Source organism: Tupaia chinensis, unplaced genomic scaffold (assembly GCF_000334495.1).
Source record: "Tupaia chinensis unplaced genomic scaffold, TupChi_1.0 Scaffold000131_1, whole genome shotgun sequence".
NCBI classification, from domain to species: domain Eukaryota; kingdom Metazoa; phylum Chordata; class Mammalia; order Scandentia; family Tupaiidae; genus Tupaia; species Tupaia belangeri.
The window spans coordinates 511,306-517,191 of NW_006159600.1; the positions used below are offsets into that span (position 1 = coordinate 511,306).

The following is a 5,886-nucleotide window of genomic DNA, read 5'->3' on the forward strand; positions in this document are numbered from 1 at the left end:
CCCCCCGTGCTGTCTGTGCCGCGTCCCGCGGCGCAGGTGTGTGCCAGCGGCTGGGGTGACGGAGCCCGGCCTGCGCACGCGTCAGTAGGGCGAAGCAGCCGGCCGTGTGTCCAGAGTCAGGTACGTGCCTGCGGGCTCCGCAGGTGCTTGGGGCCGAGAGAGGTTCTTTGACGGGCCGAGTGTTCAGATGTGACAGTCTGAGGCGTGTCTCAAGACCGTGTGTGTAGTTGTGAGGCCACGGCTGGTGTGGGCGTGTGCCTGTGTGAGCACAGGTGTTATGATGGTGTAGCCTGGAGTCCAGTGTCTCTGCTTCAGGAGTCACTGGCAAACCAGAACCCAGGGTCCTCTTATTTCTAATGGGTTTTAGATGTGACCCCGGGACAGGTGTGCCTCCGAAGGCTTTTCATTTTTTTGGATAGACCTTTGCTATAGCACTTGGCACTCGCTGGAAAGATAGACAAAAAGAGAGAACTCACCTCCCAGGAGGATTAGCCATGCCTCAGTCTTCTCCATCCTGTCGGGATTTGGGGCACGTGCACATACACCTACGGGTATGAGTTTCAAGCCGCCGGGTTCGGGACTTGAACCACAGTCTGCCATCTACTACACCACTTGCTCTCCCCAACGACAGTTTCTTTTTTTTTCCTAAATAATTATTTTCTTTAACTTTAATTATTCATTCATTTATTTATTTTAGTTTGACCAGACAGGGACAGAGTGAGAGAGAAAGTGAGAAAGCAAGTCGCCAGGTCTGGGACTCAAACCATGGTCAGCCATGTGGGAGTCCAGCGCCTTAACCACCACACCACCTGCTGGCCCCTCCAAGGGCGGTTTCTAATGTGGCCTGTACTCCACCAAGAAAAGGCTCTAATGTCTTACAGTCATTCTTGGCTTTCCCCTAGGCCAGCTACCTTTCAGAAAAGGATCTCCCGGAGGAAGAACATTGTTACACACTGTAAAATAAAGGTTCAGGTAAGTTGTGTTTTGTTTCCATTGAATGATGTGTTTACAGGACTTAGGAACAGGAACACTAACTGCTGGTCCCAAACTAAAACTTTTTCTTGAAATTAAAAAATACCGGGGACCAGCAATTGGCTTAATGGCTATGTTGCTGGACTCCCATGTAGTCAACTCAAAAAAAAAAAAAAATGTTAAGGGAAATTTGCTTAAAACTTAAAGCCAAGAAAAAGGTTAAGATTCAGTTCAAATAGTAGGTAGATGAAGATATCAACAATTCAACGAAGACAAAAAAAAAAAAAAAACCTTAAATATGGAAATCAAAGAAAATCAGGAATGTTTTAGTAGAAAATCAAAAAAATTCTGTTTCACTATTTAAAACTCATGTAATTAATTAAGCTCTCTTCTATTGAATTTGCAGTATTACTGTGGTCTGATCTTTCCATTTAAACTCTGAAAGTTAACATTGAACTCCGGACTTGTCCCTACAATAAAACTGGCCATTCTCGTGGTTGTTTTTTGTACTTTTATTTCTGTGTGTCTGACTTTAGTTTTTCTGGTATAGCACTCCCTTCAGAACTTCTTAGAGAGCTGGTCCAGTGTTAGTAAATTCTTTCAGGTTTTGTTTATCTGAGAATGTTTGTATCTTTTTTTCCCATATGAAAGATAATCTTGCCAGGTATAGTATTCTTGTTTTTTCACTTAACACTTTGAATGTATTTTCCCATTCTTTCCTTGCTCATATTGTTTCCTATAAGAGGTCTAACGTTAGCATTATGGGATAGCCTTTGAAAGTAACTTGACGTTTCTCTCTTGCTAATTTTAGTATCTTGTCTCCCGTGGTTTTGGTCCATCTGGCTTTGATGTGCCTAGGGGAAGATCTTGGGTCGATTCTATGAGGGGTCCTTTGTATTTCTTGGGACTAGATCTTTGAAATCTTTCCTAGGTTTGGAAAGTTTTTTTCCAGGATTTCATGGAGGTAGATTATCAATGCCCTTATTATAGTTTCTTCACCTTCAGGGATACCGACGACCCAGATGTCTGGGCATTTAATGGTATCTAGTATTACTCGAATATTATTCTGATATTTTTTGGTTATTTTCTCAGTCTTTTTGGTGAATTTTTCTCGGCCAGAGGTTCTGTCTTCCACATCTGAGATTCCATCTTCTGCATGATCTAATCTGCTTTTGATATTTTGAAGGAAGTTTTGATTTCCTGTATTAGAGCCTTCATCTCTAACAATTCCGTTTGATTCTTTTTTTTATGGTGTGTATCTCTTTCAGGTCAAGCAAGAACTTCCTCACCTCCTAGAATTCTGTGTGTTTTTTTGTTGTTGTTGTTTTTTGTTATTTTTTTAAGAGGTTTTTGCTATAGGGTGTCTGCGCTCGCCAGAAAGACAGAGACAGATAGACAGAAAGCAAGAAATCACACCTCCCCCCAGAGGGGGATGGCCACGTCGCAATCCCTTCTCCTCCACTCTCCTCTCAGGATCTTGGGCATGCACGCACACGTGGCCGGCGTGAGTTTAAGCCACTGGGTCTTGGACTTGAACCACCTACATGGGAGTCCAGCGACATGGCTGTTACGCTAACTGCTGCTGTTTTCTCCTGCATCTTCTGGAGTTTGTCGTCTCTCTTCTCTTGCATCTCTGTTAGCTTTGTCACTGTAAATATTTAAAATTCTTTATCTGCCATTTCCGTGAGTTCCTTTGTATTCTCTGGAGGAAGAGGTTATTCTTTTCCCTTAGAGGAGAGATATTTTCCTGGTCTCTCATATTTCTTGTGCCTCTGCTGTGGTTCCTGGTCATCTGGTGGGTTATACATTTTTTCCTAGTTTTTGGAGTTAAATCTGAGCACTCAGAGGAACACAGGAGGAGGTGACCTGCAGTCTATAAATAATATCGTTTTTCTCCCTTTGCATAGCTGATTGAATGAAAATTGAGGGTTAGCCTGACGCTGAAAGTACTCAGCTATTTGGCTACTGAGCACCTAGACCTGTGTAGAGAATCAGTGTGTGGAGGCTGAGCAGAAAGTGAGAAAGGTAAAAAGAAAAGGAACAGGAATAGAAAAAAGGCAAGAAAGAGGAAAAAAAGACAAAAACAATAAAAAGAAAAACATTGTGTTTTTGTCAAAAAATGAAAAGTGCGCAGACGCTAGCACCCCACGTGAATTAGAACTCGGATATAGACGGCTGCTGATTGGCTCGTCCTGTGGGGGCAGGGGGAAAGGTAGGAATTAGCAAGACTGGAGAACAGCAGAGAGCTAAGAAGTTTAAATATTTTAAAAGAGAAAGAGAGATGGAGAGAGACAGAATAAATAGGGTACTCTAACCTGGCTCCAGGCTAGATCTGGGGGCAGCGGTGTGAAGTCTGGGCAGAGGGTCTTCGGGGGTCGTAACCCCTCTGTGCACTTGCTGTCGGTGTTTGTCGGTGTTCTGTCTCCCGAGGAGTACGCTGTAATTCTTGGCATTGAGTAAGGGTGTGTATTACTCCAAAGAGGCTGAGACCCATTCTCTGGAACCAAAGGCTGTTGTTGTTACCTTGACCACAGTTAGTGCTTAGGGTGACAGAACTAATTTACTAGTTAAGTAAATCACAAAGCATTCGTCTTATAGAATATCGTGCAAATAAAAGGAGACTATTTCAACATAGTCATAAAAAAATTCATGTGACATAATATTAAGCAATACTAATAGATGTAATTGTATGCATGAAGAAATTGACATTACCTGTAAATCCCATTTAATAAGTCACTTTGTAAGTATTGAATTGTTCTCCCCCACTATGACATCCTAACCGGAGGTCTAGTGTAGGAGGAGTGGCGTGTGACCATGCTTACCAAGCACTTTTCGTGTACCAAGCTCTCCGTCTGCTTGCACGTGTGTCAGTTTAGTCTCATCCTAGCTGTTCCGGCTGCTGTAACAAAGTTCCTCCCTTCTCTTGGGATTTTAGGCATATGTGTATATGTACCTGGTGTGTTTTAAGCCACAGGTCCAGGACTTGAACTGCAGGTTGTTTTGTTTTGTTTTGTTTTTGGAGAGGTTGTTTGTTTGTTTGCTATAGGACGCGTACATGCACCAAAAAGACGGAGAGAGAGAAAGTGAGAAATCACCCCCCCAGGGGGGATGGCCACACCACAGTCCCTTCTCCTCCATTCTCCTCTCGGGATCTTGGGCACGCACGCACATGTGCCCAACCTGAGTTTAAGCCACCTAGTCTGGGACTTGAACCTCAACTACATGGGATTCCAGCAACATAGCCATTACACCAACTGCTGGTCCCAAACCGTGGTTCTGACGTAACCATTATGCCATCTGCTGGTCCCAGGGGGCTGAGGTTTTCTACACAGGAATTTCGGTGAGACAGAACACGCAATCTCTTGAAAAGTCTGCACAGGCAGCCCAACCAGTCCTCATGCTGAGGGGCTGCTTATCAGGCTGAGGCACAGCGAAAAGGTGTTCCAGAACAGAGGTGAAATGTATCCAGAGATACTGTTTTTTTCGCTGTGTTAATTTGCTGTACGACAAATAACCACGGATTTAGGGGCCAGCAGGTGGCGTGGTGCTTAAAGGCACTGGACTCCACGTGATCAGCCACAGTTTGGATCCTGGACCTGGTGGCTTGCTTTCACTAACACTAGTTAGCTTCGCTAACACTTGTCAGTCTTAGTTTTTTGGATCATAGCCATTCTGATCGGAGTTAAGTGTTATCTCATGGTTTTGATTCAGATAAGAGTCTCCGAAGTCAATTTTTGATGCAGAATTGTATCTGTCCCCCTAGGCACTGATGGAGAGGGAACATTTTCTCATGTCTTCGACTCTCTTTTGCTAACGAGGTTAAGCAGAGAGGTTTGCATTAGTAAGGACTGTATAGACAGATTTAAGAAGCTCATACTTCAGTGTAAGAAAAAAAGTGGAAGGGCAGGCTTGAGTTTCTTCTATTAAAACATTAATGGGGGCCAGCAGATAGCGTAATGGCTATGTCACTGGACTCCCATGCAGTTGACTACAGTTCAAGTCCCGGACCCAGTGGCTTAAACTCATGCCGGGCGTGTGCGCAGGTGTACCCAAGATCCTTAGAGGCGACTGGAGAAGGGATTGCGGCCATCCCCCCTGGGGGGGTGATTTCTCGCTTTCTATCTCTCTGTCTCTGTCTGTCTTTCTGGCAAGTGCACGTGCCCGATAGCAAAAACCTCTCAAAAAAATTGATAAAAGTTCAAACAATAATAGAGGGACCAGCAGATGGCATAATGGGTATGTCACTGGACTCCCACATAGTTGACTGTGGTTCGAGTCCCAGACCCGATGGCTTAAAACACCCCAGGCATGTGTGCGTATGTGCCCAAGATCCCAAGAGCAGAATGAAGAAGGGATTGTGGCGAAATCATCCCCTAGTGGTGATTTCTCACTTTCTGTCTCTCCAGCAAGCACACATACCATATAGTAAAGATCTCTCTCAAAAAACAGATGGAGGGAACCAGCAGTTAGCGTAATGGCTATGTCGCTGGACTCCCACGTGGTTGACCACGGTTCGCGTCCGGACCCGGTGGCTTAAAACTCACGCCGGGCGCATGTGTGTGCGCATGCCCAAGATTCCGAGAGGAGAATGGAGGAGAAGGGATTGCAGCGTGACCATCCCCCCTGGGGGGTGATTTCTTGCTTTCTGTCTCTATGTCTCTCTCTGTTTGTCTGGCGAGCACACGCGCCTTGTAGCGAAAAACTCTCAAAAAAAAAAATTAAATTAAAAAAGGATATGTTACATGAACTGTGTTATGTAGATGACTTTATTTAAGGCAGTCATACCTTGTAGCATTTTTATTCCAGTTTGCCAGTGAGGAAGCAGACGGTGAGGTTAATAACTGTCAGAACTCGGGCCTCCCTGACTCCTGACGCTGCAAGTCAGGAAGGTTCCTGACCACCCTCGGGTTCAGC

The 5,886-nt window shown here is 44.7% G+C and overlaps 1 protein-coding gene across 1 annotated transcript in view; it reads left to right on the top strand.

Moving 5' to 3' along the window:
- ZNF331 (zinc finger protein 331) overlaps positions 1-5,886 on the top strand; it is a 47,671-nt gene that overhangs the window by 28,094 nt on the left and 13,691 nt on the right. Inside the window, exon 3 of the mRNA XM_027770399.1 lies at positions 903-972. The gene's annotated coding sequence lies outside the window, so the exon portion shown is untranslated. The remainder of the gene's footprint in view (positions 1-902; positions 973-5,886) is intronic.